This window comes from Erinaceus europaeus, chromosome 14 (genome assembly GCF_950295315.1).
Source record: "Erinaceus europaeus chromosome 14, mEriEur2.1, whole genome shotgun sequence".
NCBI classification, from domain to species: Eukaryota; Metazoa; Chordata; class Mammalia; order Eulipotyphla; family Erinaceidae; genus Erinaceus; species Erinaceus europaeus.
This window is the reverse complement of record NC_080175.1, coordinates 18,175,132-18,192,199: the sequence shown is the minus strand read 5'-3', so window position 1 is coordinate 18,192,199 and position 17,068 is coordinate 18,175,132. Positions and strand designations below refer to the sequence as shown.

The window sequence follows — 17,068 nt, the reverse complement described above, 5'->3', positions numbered from 1 at the left end:
CGAATCGGGGGGCGGGTCGTGCGTGCGCCGGGCTCGGGCACTGCGGGTCGCTCGGCGCGCGCGGGGCTTGTTTTGCTTCTGAGCCCCGCTTTCCAAATCGCTTACATCATTCAGTTGGGGGGGGCGGGGAGGGCGTTTCGATATGATTCCAGCATTTCCCAGGTCCCTGGTTTGAGGAAGAGAGCAAGACAACTCCCCCCCCCCCACACACACACACCACCACCACCCTCCAAGCTTTTAACGTGATCATGGTGGGGGAGCACAAGTTTACTATATTAGGTGAGTTTGATCTTTTTTATTTTGATTATTATTTTTTAGGTCACTACTGCAAAGGGCATTGCTGACTGGCTCAGGTGCACAACCTCCCCGCCTTCATTTCAGCCAGTTCCCTTGTAATCACTTGATCTCAGTTTCTCCGCCTCCTCCTCCTCCTCCCCCTCCCTGCTAGAGACACATGGTTTCCACATGGAGACAAACTTCTTTCCTCTGACTGGACTTGACCTAGCTGCGTCGCTCAGCCAATCGGCAGCTCCACTTTTCTCTGACGTCACGCGTTGCTGAGGCCAGATAGTGGGGGGTGGGGCCAGCAGACCAGCAGGGAAATCTTTGGGAGCTGTTGTGTAGCCAGTTGGTACAATCCCTTCTTAAAGGGAAGTTCTTCACCCCTGGGGGTGGGGTGTGGGGAGGAGGAGTAGGTCCAGCCTGTGTTCTCCTTTTCGGATTTTGTGACATCTTCCCGAAATGTACCGCTAGACCCTGGTCATGAGTTCACACGTTCTGCTTTTACTGTTGTTTGCAAAGTACTTACTTGGCAGGAGCTTGCCTTTTTTTTTTTTTCCATTGCCTTTTTGAGGTTTCCGTACTAAGAGTGCTCACCAAGTTTTCACCACAGTACTGATTTATTCCCAGTAGATAGGTGAATTTCCTTGAAGGGAGACGGGTGGGGGGGGGGGAGGGGCCGAAATGAGTTAGTTACCCAATATTGATGATCATCTACTCTGAGACCAGGACTCCCGAGGAAAAGTGCAGGTCCATTCTCCCAAAGTCTCAACAGAACGTGAAATCTCTAAGAATCACAAGTAGAAGACCTCCAGAAATAAATACTAATAGTAGAGGCTGTGGTGTTGTTACAATTTCAGAAATTATAGATTAAAAATTCTTTTGCATCTTCATCTACATTCATTTGGGTTCCAGAGGAGGTCAGGGTAAATCCGAATTGACTGATCATCAGGGGAAAGAATATATATATATATACATTTTTATTTCCTTCCTGTTTTGACAAAGGTTAAAACTGAAAGGGGAAAAGAAAGAGGGCCACAAAGGCCTGCTATACAAGTTGTTCGACAGACCAGTGGAAGCTACTAGAACATGTCAGGTTTAAACAACAGCAGTGGGCTTCCCCAGTGCCAGGGAAAGGTGGCTTTGGGGGAGGACCATACTTAAGATACACAAAGGTGATTAAGAGGGAGTCCAAGCCAAGAACTGCTCTCAGGAGCAGATTCCCTGGGCTTGAGGGTGAGGTGCTTTCATAAGAGCTTTGGCCAGCCAAAAGGAGCAGATGGAGGAAGCTGCTGCTTTGTCTGTGTCATGTGGCCCCACCCTGCCTTCCTGACTAAATCTGCTCTGCTCTTGTCCAGCAGGTCCACCTGCAAGCAGCTTCACAGGCATGCCTGTGTGTTAGACTCAGATTCTTCATTTGGCCTGGAATATCCCCATCCTCATCTTCCCCTGGGTTTATCTGTATTTTACTCACTCTTCAAGACGTAGGTCAGCTCTCACCTCCTCTAGGATTCCTTCCTTGACTATTATTTTTAATTAATTTTTTTCACTAGGGTTATTGCTGGGGCTTGGTTCTGCACAATTCCACTGCTTCTAGTGGCCATATTTTAACATTTTTATTTTATTATTTTTTAAAATAGATACAGAAATGGAGAGGGGTGGAGTGGGAGAGAAAAAGAGAGACATCTGCAGCACTGCTTCAAAACTAAAATTTCTCCCCTATAGGAGGAGAGTAGGGGCTTGAACCCAGGTCCTTCCTTTCAGATGGCAACATGTGCATTCTGCTGGGTGCATCACCACCCCCTATTTCTTTTTCTTAAATATTTTATTCATCTTTCGTATTTTATTTATTTATTGGACAGAGACAAAGAGACATTCATGTGGAAGGGGGAGACAGAAAGGAAGAAAGTGATCTGGGAGTTGGTGCAGTGGATGAGGCATTGGACTGTCAAGCCGGAGGTCATGAGTTCAATCCCTGGCAGTACGTGTGCTAGAGTGATGCCGAGTTCTTTCTTCTCTCCTCCTGTCTTCCTCATTAATAAACATATAAAATATTAAAAGAAGAAGGAGGAGGAGGAGGAAGAGGAGAAAGACAACTGCAGTACTGCTTTACTGCTCATGAAGCTTCCCCCTGCAGGTAGGAACTGGGGGCTTGAACCCAGGTCCTTTTGCTTTATAACATGTGCACTCAACAGGTGCCACCCCCCACCCCCAACTATTTATTTTCTTCTTTTTCTTTTTTATTAGTGATTTAATATTGATTTACAAAATTGTAAGATAACAAGGGTATGATTCCACATCTTTCCCATCACAGAGTTCTGTGTCCCCATTCCCTCTATTGGAAACTGCAATCGTTTTTTCTATGGTCCTGCCTTCTCTTCTTTTTTAAGTCACACTTACTATTTCTGAGTATCCTTCCCCCCCACACACACCTCTTCTCTCTCTGGGTCCTGATGGAATTGGAGTTCAGAGCTCTCTGGTCATCTTCCTGTCTGGAAGTATGGACCGAAATCATTATGGGGTGCAGAACCCCCAACTATTTCTTAATGTAGAGTATTGGAGAGAATTAAAGCTAGTTAGTCATAAAAAACAGAGCCTAAATTTCAGTTATTATTACATGGTTATGTGGTCTTACACATATTATCTCTCTGAGGTTCCATTTCTATTTTTTTGAAATATTTATTTATTCCCTTTTGTTGCCCTTGTTTTATTGTTGTCATTATTGATGTCATTGTTGTTGGATAGGACAGAGAGAAATGGAGAGATGGGGAAGACAGAGAGGGGGAGAGAAAGATAGACACCTGCAGACCTGCTTCACCGCCTGTGAATCGATGCCACTGCAGGTGGGGAGCCGGGGTCTCAAAGCAGGATCCTTACACCGGTCCTTGCACTTTGTGCCACATGTGCTTAACCCGCTGTGCTACCGCCCAACTCCCTATTTCTATTTTTAAAGTAATATTTTCCCCTCTTTTTAAAAAAAGATTCATTCATTTATTTTCACGAGAGACCAGAGCACTATTTAGCTCTGGTATATGGTGGTCCTGATGATTGAACCTGGGACTGACTGCTGGGGCCTTAACGCATATGAATCTGATACACTGCTGCTATGAATCTCCTTGGCTACCATTTCTTTTTCTTTTCTTTTCTTTTCCTTCCTTCCTTTCTTTTTAAAAAAATTTATTTATTTATTATTGGATAGAGACAAAGAGAAATTGAGGGGGGAGAGGGAGACAGAGAGGGAGAGAGACAGAGAGACACCTGCAGCTCTATTTCATCACTTGTGAAGCTTTCCCCCTTCAGGTGGGGACCAGGGGCCTGAACCTGGGTCCTTGTGCACTGTAATGTGTGCGCTTAACCAGGTGTGCCACAGCCTGACTCTGCTTTTCCTTTCCTTTTTCTTTTCTTTCCTTCTTTTTAAAAAATTTTTTTATTACTTATTTATTCCCTTTTGTTTCCCTTGCTGTTTTATTGTTGTAGTCACCATTGATGTCATTGTTGGATAGGACAGAGAGAAATGGAGAGAGGAGGGGAAGACAGAGAGGGGGAGAGAAAGACAGACACCTGCAGACCTGCTTCACCACTTGTGATTCGACTCCCCTGCAGGTGGGGAGCTGGGGGCTTGAACTGGGATCCTTACACGGGTCCTTGCGCTTTGGCCACCTGCACTTAACCTGCTGTGCTACAGCCCGACTCCCCTTTTCTTTCCTTCTTTCTCTCTCTCTTTCTTTCTTTCTTTTTTTTTTTTTTTTTTTGCCACCAGGGTTATCACTGGGTCACCAACCCTGCATGATTTCACCACTCTTTGGCAGACTTTTTAGACAGTGGGTGAGAGATGGATAGGATGAGTGGGGGTGGGGGAGGCACAGAGAGAGAGATACCCACCACTCATGAAGCTTCCCTTTGCCGGTGTTTTCCCGTGTGGTGGCTGGGAGTTGAATCCCAGGTCCTCATATGTGGTAAGCTGTGTGCTCTTTCAAGTGAACTATCTCTCTGTCTCTCCACACACACACCCATTTCATTTTGTAAAATGCAAATAATAGTAGTACCAATTTCAGGTCATTACTGACAACTAAGGAAAGTACTCTGTTTAAACACTAAAACTGTCTGGAATGTATAGGTGCTTAATAAACAGTCCTCTCTGAACCTGTATGTGAGCATCATGCAATTCTTGACATGCTTTCTATACATTCATTTTATCCTCACAGCGGATGATTAACACCTCAAAGGGAAAGAATGCTTCTAGCATTGCAGAATGTCACTACTGCATATGACAATCCACTGGTCATATAGCAGACATGACTATTCAGTCTTTGATGAACTGGATTAGTTTTTTACTGTTTATGGCACAGAAATCCAGACTGAAGAACAGCAGACATGTGGCAGACTTTCTAAAGACCTGGAGAAGAGGGTGGGGGAGACAACATAATGGCTACACTAACAAATTCAAAAACCGAAGGCTCTGAGGTCCTAGGCTCAGTCCCCCACGCCATGATAAGGCAGAGCTGAGTAGTGCTCTGGGGGGGGGGGGGGTGGAGAAAAATAAAAATAAAAAAAGAAAAGAAAAAGGAAAGACAGACTTGGGAGAAAAGTCAGAAATACTTATCTCTTCCAAGAAGAAGGATGACTCTCATAACCGATACAGACTGCTTCGGGGCTATAAAAGAAGTCATTAATTGTGGTCCCCAAAACAAAATCAGTTTGTGACTTAGAAAGTAGGGGACAGAGGGGCATTAGGGCAGAGGAATAAGTAATGCCAAAACTTAGGGCTTTGATGGAGAGTAACATTTAAGCAGTTCACACATCTATCTGCATAGCAGGCATTTAATGATTCATTCATTCACTCTCTGTCTATGTATGGAACATCTACCATGTGCAGTTGCCTTTTCCATAAAAACTCCATGGATTGATTGACAGTGGAGGTGAGTAGACTGTTTGGGTTTGGTGGAATCACGTTAAGGGCTGATATTTCCTCTGTACCCTAAATTATGCTCCCCAGGTCACTTTTCCTTTTTCAGTTGTAAATATGATCTCTGCCCACTGGTAAGTGCCAGGAATGGGTTTTGAGGATATTGTGACTTTTCGTGTCCCAGAGGTCCCAGAAGCTGGCTACCATGTGACGGAGACCTGACCGGTGGTGAGAAGGACCTTAGGAAGTTGGAGAAGCTGAGTCGAGCCCCTTGCTGGTTTATTTTTTTTGGGGGGGGAGGAATGGGGGTGGGTAGGATGAGGGAAGTGAGGGTCTCCATCAGTTCCAACTAAACAGTATGTGCTAGCTTACATTCCCTCTCTGACTAAAACACTTATGTTGACACACCCAGAAATGGGGCCATTCATCTAGATGGTTGGGCAAAAAGTCCAGCAACAAAACTGACTGGGGCTGATGAAATAGCTCACTTGGATAGTGTGCTTCTTTGCCATGTATTGAACCCCAGTTCAACAGGGCTCCCATTGAAGGAAGCTTCAGTGCTGTGGTCTCTTTCACTACTCCTTGCCTCTGTCCCTTCTTCCCTCTCTCCCTTTCTCTCTCTGCCTCTCTGTCTCTATCTAGAATGAATGAATAAATGAATGAACAATATAAAACTGGCTGAATTGAAGAGGGTGGCAGCATGCAGAAACAGCAGCCAACAGCACTGCCTGACATGACTGCTGACAACACTTAACTGAGCGCCAACTACATACCAAGTATGGGGCTGGCTGTGGACTACCTCTTTTCATCACAACCCCATGACATATGCAGTTTTATTACTCTTACTTTACAGAGAGGGTGACTGAGGTGCAAGGAATCAATGCAATCTGCCCAAAGGTCACCTGGTTAGTCAGTGGCAAAGCTGTGTGGCACCTAGGCCTCTAGTTCCAGAATGAGCCAGCTGTTTTAACCATATATGCATATACACCGTCCAGCCAAGGAATGAAGTCCAGAGAGGTGAAATGACTTGCCCAAGGTCACCTGACAACCTGAAGCCCAGATGGTATTTGAAACACCCTGTTGATTGGCCAAGGTCTTCCTGCACACACCCTGCCTGGGGAAGGTTTAGAAGTGAGGTTGGAGACAGACTGGCCAACCAGAGAGGTCTTTTTGTTTTTCAGAGTTGTTCAACTCTCCTGGCCCTAACTCAAGTTTAGGCTCCTAGGAAACACCACCCCCCTCAGGCTGCCTTTCCCAAGTCTGTCCTTTGGGCATATTAGAGGACTTGGGGCTGTTGCTATGGTACTAGGGCCAACAGCAGGTTCATCAAAAGCTGGGGCTTTTGCCTTTAAAAAAAAAAACAAAAAACAAAACCTGGGCCCTGCAGAAATGAATTGGCCGCAAAGATTTACATCAGTCATTGTGGCTTGTTCTGTTTTAGAACCCCCCCACAGCTCCTCCTCCTTACCACCACTTTCTATAAATACTGTTGGATAAATATTGATTTAAACTGGGTTTCTGGAGGAGAAGCACATGGTTACCCTGGCTTGGTCTTCACTTAGATACCACCAGTATGCCAGACTGGACACACCTAACCCTGACAGTCCAGGCTTCCAGATGACCCATTTTGGGGAGGTGAGTTGTGGTTTTGTGGTTTTTGAATTAAAAAGAGAAGGAGAAAGAAAAAGAAGGAGGGAAAAAAAAAAAAAAGGAACAACCCAGTAAGAAATGGGAATCCTTTTTGCAGAATGATGAAAGCAGGATATGGGAGTTTTATTGCAGTCTTGCGTTCTGAGGAGCCATTCTTTCCTCTTCTTCCTTCCACTCTTTTTTTTTTTGGGGGGGGTATTTTTTTATTTTTATGGGAGGTAGTTAGTAAGACAGTGCATCAGGGCCAGAAGGAGTAGCAGGATCATCAAGCATCCATCAAGTTCTCTATACAGAGGGAGAGACTGAGGCCCAGAGAGGAGCAGTGTCTTGCCCAAGGTGGCACAGAAGAGGCAGAACCAGGTCCTTCTAGAATGTGTTCCCTTCCTACCTGACATGCGAATAGATTCCAGGCTGAGCCCCAAACTGGGTTTTTGTTTTATTGGTCAGGTGCTTATAAAGTCAGCAATTCTTAAGCCTAGTTTACTGATCCTAGGGTGTGTCTGGCTGTTGCAAAGGTCATTGCAACATTCTCAATAGTCTTTCAAAATGAAGCTCATTTGAATTTGTCATTTAGAAAAAGTATAAGTATACATGTACCATGTGCAAGGACCCCAGTTTGAGCTTCTGCTCCCCACCTGCAGGGGGGATGCTTGACAAGAGGTGAAGCTGGTCTGCCACTGTCAGTCTTTCTCCCTTTCTGTTTCCCCCTCCCCTCTCAGTTTCGCTCTATCCTATCAAATAAAAAAATAGAAAAAAAGAAAAAAGAAAGAAAGGAAAATATGGCTGCCTGGAGCAGTGGATTTGAGTGCTCCAGTGATAACCCTGGTGACAGTAAGAAAAAGAAGAAGAGAAAAGAAAAGAAAAGAAAGAAAAAGGAAAGAGTTTTTCTTTCCTACATGGGGGTGGAGGAAGTAGGGAGGGGCTGGGGAAATGTCATGGGAGGAGCCCAAAGGCTGTGACAGTGGCAGTGGGATGGCTACTCAAGCCTTAACTACAGAGGAAGAATTTAAGTCTTCTCAGTGGGACCTCCTTCTGGGAGTGGAGAGTAGAACTTCTGGCTCACATAGGAGAGATAGATGATAGATAGATAGATAGATAGATAGATAGATAGATAGATAGATAGACTTCAATTCTTCAGGGACAGATATCTGCTCCCGGGTTCTTCTTCTTCTTAACTAAAGGAAGTAATTGTCAGTGATATCACTGTCCCTGTGTGGCCTGGATGGAGGTGTTAAGGCTGTCAACAGCTGACTTGGTGTCTCTGGCCAAAATAATGGGCACTTGCCACCATTCTCCTGAGGCAGGGGCTCCTTCTGTAGCTTCCTCATCTTGACGTAATGCTGGGCTGGGCCTCTTGCTTGTGAAACATTTTGGAAGTTCAGGTGACCCTTGCTTTGAGCAATGAAATTCCAGGAAATATATGTACACAGGGTCCCAGTTTTAAGGGAGAAACTCTCTTTGAAAGGCCCCTGTGGTAAATACTTTTATAAAATGTGGAATTGTGTCGTGTGCCAAGAATTCTTCCCAGACTGTTCACTCATTTGTTCATTAAATTCAAGGTATTTAAGATATTTGAAGAGCACAGTCCACTTTATAGCAAACACTGCTGGGTCCTGGAGGTACAGTCCCTGCCTCATCAAGTGTATACACCCTATTCCGGTGCTAGGTTTCAGAAATTTGGTGGTTTTACAAGCCACCCCAGCAGTATGGGATTATATTTGACCTTGGGTCTATGCAGTATCACAGGTGAAGCAAAAAATTTATCTTGGATTTTCAGGGAAAAAAAAAAAGGTTCCTGATATCCATCCTACCTTCTACAGTTAAAATCCTTTTCATGTCAAAGCTGTCCTTGCATTTTGATAGATTAAAAAAAAAAAAAAAACAGAAGAAGGGGAAAAAAAGAAAAAAGAAAAACAAGTCTGAGCTTAGGAAACCAAGTACTGCATAAGCAGCCTAGTACGTAGACACATTCCACCCCCCATTCTTTATACACTGGGGCCTTCTGCAGTTGGAGAATTGTTCATAACAGCGTTCCTATCAAACCCACTCCCTATATAACATGCCCTTGGTCACATACCTCTAATAGCCAACTTCAGTGTCTGCTAAAGAACTTTAAACATAGCAAAATTAGAAAGATAAACACCATGTCCAGAGAGAGACGGAGATGAGGGAATTCAAACTAAAAACAATAAAAGAGGATTCAGATCACCTTCTATTAGAAACATTTTATTCTGCATCTCTGTTGCCCATTAACAAGGATACTCGTGAGAAATGACTTGGGATCAGATGGGCTATGATATTCAAAGAGAGGGCTTGCCCAGGTTTGCTCTGCTTGTGGCCACTGGTGGCAAGTAGGAATTCATGCAGCCCTTCCTTTTATTTCCAGGCAGACTCAGAACTACTTGATGACACCCCAGGTGTTGCCTCCTCACACCCCTAACCCAGACTGACTATTTCTTGAGGGCCTTGCTTACTTTTGTCCATTCTTTCTACCAGCTGTCAAATTTAACTCAATCAACTCATTTCCAAAACCTGCCAAGGTGTAACTATATATGTAAATATACTATATATTCCAGTGGAAATAATAGACAAGGAACAACACATGATTCTTGTTTCTCTCTTGGAAATCTGATAGTCTGCTTCTTGGAGGCCTACTGAAAATACAGTCTTCTCTGTTTTCGCGAGTTATCATGATAATCAACTCCCTTTTACTGAGCAGTTACTGTTCCAGCACAATGCTGAAAGCTTTACTTTTAATCCTCAAAACCATCCACTTGGAGGGCACTAGAATTATCCTCCTTTTATAGAAGAGGAAAAGTCAGACTCAGCAAGGCTGACTAACTTTTCCCAGGCCAGCTGCTAACGGAGAGTGGACTAGAGGCTCAAACTCAGGTTTTTCTTCCTTCTTAGAGAAACCTTCTTCCCAGAAAAGCCCCAGGAATCAGGAGGCAGGGAATGGACTTCAGAATGTTTGAAGTCCAGGCTGAGGGCCCCCTAGGGATGCCTCCCTGGATCAACTTCCTTTACTTTCCACTTATCCTAGGACACACACACACACACACACACACACACACACACACACACACACACCTCAGACAAAACTTCCGTGACTCTGGGTGTTGACACTAGAGCCAGATAAGGCCCTTTTTGTTTTTGTATAGAGAGTGATGGACTAGGGTGCTGCTTGCCTGTCCAGGTGCAGTACCACCTTGCCCAGCACCCTGTGGAACTCACCCAACCAGTAGTGCTCCTGTGGTTCTGAAGGTGAGGGTGTTAGGGTGTGAATCCACACCCTGTCAGATTCTGCGAGGCTTCCTAAAGGCGCCCAAGCTTGTATGGCAACTGGTCTGGCCTGAGCTTGGAGCCAAGGGCTTCTGCCAGAGAAGTTAGAGGGGAAAGGCACGTGTGAGCCACGGAGAGGAGCTTTAGACACTGGCTGCTACCATGACACTGTGGGCCAGCTGGTTCCGGTGGAACAGCCTAAGTCCAGCCTCTTCCTCTTCTTGACCGAGATCTAGGAAACCTGATGACCTTAAATATAACTGGATTCAGGACACTTGCTTAAAAGCTCTTCAGTCATTTCTCTCTTGTCTCTGAAGACCATCCAAGTTCCTTCCCTGGCTTTCACTCTTATCATTCAGAGTGAGTGTGATCTTGGTGTCTTTGGAAGCTTGTCAGAAACAGGAATCCTGGGCTCCCACCCCAGCCCTGCTGAATCCAAGTCTGCCTTTACCACCATTCCCAGCTGCTTGGTGGACTTAGTGCAGTATGAGAAACTGGCTTTGGCAGCCCTTGTGATTGTCTCTGATCCTTCTAGCCACTTCAGGGACCCCCCTCCCACCCCCTTTGTCATCTCTCTCTCATCCTGCTTCTCAGTGGTTTTCACATGCTCATCATTAGTCTGTCATGCTAGGATATATGCACCTTGCGAATAGGGACTACAGGTAGTTTTGTTTATTATTTAATCTTCAGCCTTTAGCCCTTATGCCCCTCCACATAATAGATACTTAAAGAATGTGTGTTTAAGGGAAGAGTTTTTTTGCCTTTGACCTTCTGGCCCAATGTTTTACAACAAGGGAGCTATTGGTGGCACAATTCTTTGTGTTCCGATCAGAATACTGCAGGACTTAACATTGTTGGCTTCCACTCACAAAGATGCCAGTGGGTTCCCTTCCCCCAATCAGTGTGATATTCAAAAAGTCCCTCCTAGACATTTACAAAGCCCTTTAAGGGGATGGTATTACCCCTGCTTGAGATCCTTATCCTAACCAATTCTGTTTGATCTTGTCTGATTAAACATACTCTGATGTGGGGCCGGGGAAATAGTATAGCGCTTACAACAAACTTTCATGCCTGAGGCACCAGAAGTTCCAGGTTCAATCCCTGTAAGCCTGGGTGGAGAAGTTCTCTGAAAAAAAGAAAAGAAAAAAAAAAAAAAAACCCTGACTACAGGGTTCAAAATTAGAAAACCCAGGTTTAAATCTGCTCACTAACTGTGTGACCTTATGCAAATCACTTAACCTCCCTGGGCCTCATGTGTGAACCAGGAACCTCAAAGGTTTAAATGAACTAACAGAATTGATTTTTATTTGGCAGCTAGTTGGCATATGGGGGCAAATAGTTGTAGGATTTCTGGAGAATCCCAGAATCGTAGAATCAGAATACTGGAGCTGGAAGAGATGGTGAGATCGTTGATTTCCTTGGCAAGCAAGGATCTGGTGTTTTTATTCCACATGATGCACCTGAAGCTGAGCACTCAACCGTGGGGAAACAGGGCTAGAATTGAATGTTCAGGGCCTGGCAGGCCTAAGACTGACCTCCACAGGTTTCTGCTCTCTCAAAGGGAGTGATGATGCCAACAGGTGGAGTCAGGCCATGTAGATCAGCTCCAGGCTGGGGTAGGAGGGTGACTCAGGGTGGTGGCAAGAAGGTGGGAGGCATTATCTTAGTAGCAGGGGAAGGTCTCTGGCAATCTTTTCCTTTCTGTTAAAGTTTTAAAATCAAATTGCATCTAACTAATGTTGAAAGAACATACTGTGTATCCCAAACCTAGTAAGTGCAACAAAAACAACCACAGCATATTCTTACTTTTGAATATAGAGGCAGAAATTCAAAACATTCACTCCCAGGATGAACAGGGTTCCAAAAGAATAACATAGCATGGCTGACCAAGTTATAAGCCAAAGGTGGCCGAGAGTCACAAAGTCTATGGATATAAATTATCACAACCACAAATTAAAGGAGAATAACATATGTTTATCAGCAGTGAATGATTTAATGTTACTTGAAAAGTGTGTGTGTGTGTGGGGGGGGTGTTGGTGGTTGAGTGGGTCTTCTGGCCTTTCACATCTGTAGAGCCCCAGTCTTTTAGCTATCAAGATAGAGTTCTGAAGGGATCCAGAGACTTGCTTTTGCCTTCTTTCATACAACGTGGCACTTGAGAGTGAACTTGGGGCCTTTTGCAGCCACAGTACCAATGAGTGACCTCCTAGGCCTAGTAGTTTTTGTTTGTTTGTTTCTCTTTTAATCATTTTTTATTTAAGAAGGAGAAACCTACTACAAGTCTGTTATCCATGGAAATCTCCAGTGACATCCATGATGTTCCTGTGTGGTGGGGGGGCTTGAACCTAGGGTCTTCAGTATGGTAAGGCACCTGCTCTAGCAATCAGTGGACTCCTAGAACTTGGATAAGGAAGTAGGGGGCTGGGGGAGGAGAGAAGAACATTTCTAATGAAGGAAGCTACTTCCACAGAACAAAGATTACTTACCCACGTGTGGCAGTCTTATAATTATTAAGCTCGGGGCCCATGGCTTTCCGTCATCACCAGCAACAATTTGATTGAGGCTAACTTTTCCTTAGGGAAGAATGAACCTTAAAGAGAAAGTAAAAGCAGTCTTTGGATCCCTTCAGAAAGTAACTTGATCTTGATAGCTAAAGATTGGGGCTCTACAAATTTGAAAGACCAGAAACCCTACTCCACATTAGTTTATTGCAAATTAACACACACATACACACACACACACACACACACACACACACACACACACACACACACACACACCTCAATCAGAAGAGGAGTGGATGCAGATGGGCAGAGCACAGGATTAGAGTTCTGTAGGACTAGGTCCTGATTCATGTTCTGTCAGCTTGATAGATAACTGTGTGGCTTCAGGTAAATTACCATACTTCTCTGAACCCTGGTTTTCCCATTTGAAAAATAAGAGATTGAAATGAGGAATAAAATAAGTGATATGACTTTTGATGAAATAAACCAGGAAATGGCATTTGGGGAAAACATTCATTTAACGTGGTCATAGCTAAATCCTCCCAAATACCTTTCCAAATGCATTCTAGAACCCCCCCGAAGTGGGGGTGTTTCTGAGTCAGGAAACCTTTTAAATGTGCATATTAATTGAATCCTGCAATGCAGATTTCTTCTTGGATTGAAGGTAATGCAAAAAAAGAAGAAAAAAGAAAGAAAAAAGGAAAGAAAAAAAAAAAAACCAGAAACAGTAGGGAAAGGACAGCAAAGAGATTAACACATCCACGATAATCATCCACCAAAGTAGGTTGCTGGATTAAGGATCGTCTAATAAAAATTAAGAATCCCTTTTCTAAGGGGGAAAGAGATAGGCTAGGATGGAAGTCAAGTGCAGCTGTTTGAGCCTCTGCCAGTGGCCTGATCTCACCAGAATACTGAAGTTAAAAAAACAACAAACTTCCAGATTCAGATATCTCAGAATACACTGCCTCCCTCTACTGGCCTTTCCTACCCCCCACCCCCGTCTTTTGATTCCCTTTCTCCCCAGCGCAGGCACCTGGGTGGCTCGGTGCTTTTCCGTGTGGTTGCGATGTCAGCCGGCAGCCCGGGAGACTGGAGCCCTGGGAGGCGCAGCTACCTCTCGGGTTTAGCATTACGTCATCCCTTCTAGACCCAAATTTATCTCGGCTGCACACAGACCCGCAGCTCTGAGCCACCGCTGACTTGAGGAGAGCTTACGCATGAAGTTAGGCGAGGCTGACTCACCCGGCACAGGGAAATGTTTCTGCTGCTCTTCACATTTCTGAGCTCTGGGAGACCCGCAGGGGAGGGGGCTGCGATTGTCATTTAGGGGGTGAGGGACTGAACCAATGTATAACTGTATAGGGTACTCACTCTGGAGCTCAGGACTCGCCCTCCCTTGCCCCCAGCCTTGTTTGTTTGAAAATCTCCATCTTTAAAGGTGATTGTAAAAACAGCGTCCTGTGCAGGTGGGGACATTGCAGTTGGAGGGGAGTTCTCTTCAGTGCCAGGTGTCACCCACACACCTTTCCCTCGTGATCCCTTTCCCCTCCTTCTGCCTCTCCTGACTGTAGAAAAGGCACAAGACAGACTAGCCTCCTCCATTGTTCAGAAATCTGCAATGAGTCATTAGGAACCAGAAAGGACCCCTTAAAAATCTAGAACTTTGCCTGGGCAGATTCTCGTTTCCAGACTGTTATAGACCTGGGGGACTCTCAAGGACTTTTTTCCATCATCAAATGAAACTCCCTTGGGAGAGATCCTTTAGGGAAAGGATAGAACCAGAGATTATGGGTAAAATTCCAAGTCTTTTAGTCAGTAGACTTTGAAAGCCTTGCTTTTCTTTAGCCACCCTCTCTGCATTAATAGTGCAAACCAGATTCATCTGTGCAAAAGGAAAACCATAACTGCTCCTGTATCATCCATTCTGGGATGAGCCGGTGCTGGGGAATGATGTGTGGGTAGCATAATTTTCCAGAGGCTAGAGCCTCATACTTTGCTTTGTACTATGGGAGGCCCTTGTGTCTGATGTCCAAACAAAAACGTTGGAAGACAGCCAGAGTAGAGAGGAGGAAGTAATGTCTTCAGTTGCTGTTAGAAAAGACTGGCTGTTTCTGTAAACCATCCCTCAACTCTGCCCACTGTCTATCATTGCCACCACCTCCCCTCTTCTTCAACACATAGAGGTGCATTTTACTGACTCTCTAGGCTTTGCACCTACTCATTTTCCTCTTGACTATTGACCTAAAAGAAGGGGTGGTTAATTCATCTGGAGGCCAACTGTGGAAAACCAGGTATGTGTACCAAACATCTAACTTTCCCTTAATAAACCACAAGGACTTGTGGTTTATTGGTTTATACCCATCTTGAACTCAATTTATACTATTATTTTTTTAATTGAATGTCACAGGGGTTTACCTCCCATTGGTTAAAGTAGACTTTTGCCTGTCATAAAATTATATCTTTTTATCTACCAGTGATAGAAAATGGCTTTTATCATAATAATTTCTATGCAAAGAGACTCTCATGCCTGAAGCTCCAAGGTCTCAGGTTCAATCCCCCACACTATCATAAGCCAGAGCTGAGCAGTGCTCTAGGAAAATAAAAAATAATAATAAAATAAATAATTTCTGGCCTTACCTTACAGATGCTGAGTGAATAAGTATTTTCTTTCAAATAATTTCATCTTGCCCCTGCCCGACATGCCTCTTTATTGAGGGTGAAGGGGGTCCTTACCAGCTACCCAGTGGCAAAACCTAGATCTAAAGCATGCTAGCTAACAGCTGTGAAAACACAGACCCTGTTCCAAAGCTTCTGAAAAAAAAAATTCTCTTGTGGCTTGTGAACACCTCTCATTGGGATCTCCCTACACTGATGGAATATCTAGTTTGTTCTTAAATGTGGCACTAAGTGTAATATTTAAAAGGGCTGGCAGAATTTTGCAGCTTTTGACCTCACTGTAAATCTTAATCACTTTGAGAAAACACACACACACACACACACACACACACACACTAGAGAGAGAGAGAGAGAGAGAGAAGGTATTAACATGAGCATGGAGTCCATGACAATTTTGAGAGTTAGATTTCTACCCTGTGATGATATTATCTTAGTAACCACTGTAATGACCTCAAGGAAGGGAAAAGTTCTTTCTTTGCCAGGAACTTCCTGTTATTTTGGGTGTCCACAGACAGGTTAAAATAATAAAGATGGCAAAACATTATGAGTCTTTATGCAATTCTTAGCTAGCTCCTATAACTTCCAGTGGTTGTGACTGTCTTGCAAGGATCTCAAATGGCATGATTTTGTGCCCCAGGAGGCACTGGCAATATCTGGTTGTCAGTAATTGAGAGGTAGTACTGCACCACTGGCATCTAGTGGGCATAGACTAGGGATGCTGCTGACCATCAGTGAGGGCAAGGAACTCCTTGTTCCTTGTCACAGGTGTTTAATAATGATGATGATGATGATGATGATGATGATGATGATGATGATGATGATGATGTTGAAGTTGGGAAACCCTGGTCCTGACCAGGAAGACTTGTTAGATGGGAACTTGTAAAGAAAGGGGCAGTGAGGGCAACCACTGCCAGACTTTGAAAGTGGGCCCTGCTCTCTTTAGCTACTGCTTTCTGTTCCCTCTTTATGGAGAAGACCTGATAGGAACCAGTCAGAACTTCCCTTTATCAATGTCATGCAGTAAGTGCTGGGACACTTTCATTCAATCTCCACAATCAGCTATACTAACTACCGATTCCTTGAGGGAGGGATCCATGTTTATTTCTGTCATTACTGTACACAGTACACATAGCACCTAGCACCTGGGAGTCCTCAGTGTTTGGATAAATGGAGGAATTATATCCAGTTTATACATTAAGAAAAGGAAGCATCAGAAGTCCACATAGCTAGTAAAAGTAGTAGTCAAGATTTGAATTGAACCCTTTATGACCCCAGTACCAAATTACTTACCCATTCAATTATATAGTTTACGTGAAGTACTAGAGAGGCTGTTTACCCTCTAAAATCACTAGTTGAGTAGAAAGGTGTGTTTTTTTAAATTGATTTTCTTAATAAGACTGGGGTCAGGAAGGTGACACATTAATAGAATTACTGCCTTACAGGCATGAGTTTCTGGGTTCCACCTTCAGCACCACATAAGAGCAATGACAAAAAAAAAAAAAGTAGAACTCAGTCTCAAAAACGTTAAATAAAAAAGTAGCTAAGTGGTTAGGGCATGTGTCTTGTCATCCGAACAGCCCAGGTCCGGCACCACCACAAAGAAGGTACTATAGTAAGCATTGGAGGGAGTTCTAATGCTGAGGTCTCTCTCTTTCTTGATCTGAATGTGAAAGCACCCAGAGCAGCAAAATTGAGCAAACCCAAGCCCCCAGCACTGCAAACAAACAAAGTAAATCAAAACAAACAAAAAAAAAATTGGGTCTGGGAGGTG

The 17,068-nt window shown here is 44.1% G+C and overlaps 1 protein-coding gene across 3 annotated transcripts in view; it reads left to right on the top strand.

Moving 5' to 3' along the window:
* The window catches only part of MXI1 (MAX interactor 1, dimerization protein), a 98,286-nt gene that overhangs the window by 3,321 nt on the left and 77,897 nt on the right, over window positions 1–17,068 (top strand). The window lies entirely within an intron of this gene.